Source organism: Stegostoma tigrinum, chromosome 31 (assembly GCF_030684315.1).
Source record: "Stegostoma tigrinum isolate sSteTig4 chromosome 31, sSteTig4.hap1, whole genome shotgun sequence".
Classification (NCBI taxonomy): Eukaryota; Metazoa; Chordata; class Chondrichthyes; order Orectolobiformes; family Stegostomatidae; genus Stegostoma; species Stegostoma tigrinum.
The window spans coordinates 31,217,449-31,217,773 of record NC_081384.1 but is presented as its reverse complement, the minus strand read 5'-3'; positions in this window follow the sequence as shown (position 1 = coordinate 31,217,773).

Below are 325 nucleotides of genomic sequence, written 5' to 3'. Positions count from 1 at the left end.
GTGGGATACGGACCAGCAGCAGGCAGATGGTACAAGCTTAATTTAGGACTAGGTTGGACCGAAGGGTCTGTTTTCGTGCTGTATAACTCGCCATAAACGTTTTTTGGAAATCTTGTAAATGGTACCCTAGCCCTTTGCTCACCTAGGTTTTGGGCATGTTCTGTACGAGCATGATAAACATGAACAGTAAATAGCATATACTGATATTGTCAGTGAAATGGCATCTTCCAAATAAAGATGTTAACAAATCTTTTATTTGGAATTGAATGATTGTTTTGAATTTGTTACTGTTATTCAATTGAAAAGGCCAATGCCTTTTAAAAGA